Here is an 839-nt window from a genome sequence, read left to right on the forward strand (position 1 = left end):
CTCCCAGTCCTGAGGGCGCTGGACCTGGGTCTGCTTAGGAGAGTCTGGCTGGGAGAGGGCCAGCAGCTGTGGGTCACCCAGCCCCCTCTCCACTCCAACCAGTGAAAGCCACGCTGGTTTTGTGCTGTAGGCAGTGAGGATTCCCCGGGTTTCAGACGCTGGCGGCGCTGGGCGCTGGGGTGGCTCCTCGCCTGCCAGACGAGGCAGCTGTCAGCTCACCAGTGGGCACCTCAGGCCCCGGGCTCTGTTCTAGGCCCTGCAGGCAGTGCTGGGCACCCTCGTGCTGGGGCAGTCGGGTGCTGGTCAGAGGCCACCCAGAGTACCCTGTGTGGGAGGGGAGATGGGTGGGGAGGTGCCCTGGGATATGGGCCAGGGGTGGGAGTTCCCATTTTATTCTCAGCTCAGTAGGATCAGGACAGAGCGGGTTCTCTAGTGTCCATCTAGTTAACCAGATTCTGTTCTAGTGCTGCAGGCTGTGGATGTAGGGGCAAGAGGGGGAGAGATCAGAGACCAGCTGCAGGGGTGGGGGGAGTCCTGGTGGGGAGGGAGGGGGGAGAGATGGGGGGGGAGTTCCTGGGGGGAGATGGGGGGCCCTGAGAGGAGGGGGGGGGGCCTTGGGGGAGGAATGGGGGAGGGGTGGTGACCCTTTGATCCCAGTCTGGATGCTCGTGGAGCGGGCCCCAGCCTTGTGTGGGTGCAGGCGCAGGCTCTCCAGCGCCACCAGCAGCAGCAGCCTGATGCGGGTGCGGGCACGGGCTCTCCAGCGACCCCGGCGGCCTGGTGCGGGTGCGAGTGTGGGGCTCTCCAGCGCCCCCTGGCGGCCTGGCGTGGGTGCGGGC

Source organism: Neomonachus schauinslandi, chromosome 13 (assembly GCF_002201575.2).
Source record: "Neomonachus schauinslandi chromosome 13, ASM220157v2, whole genome shotgun sequence".
NCBI classification, from domain to species: domain Eukaryota; kingdom Metazoa; phylum Chordata; class Mammalia; order Carnivora; family Phocidae; genus Neomonachus; species Neomonachus schauinslandi.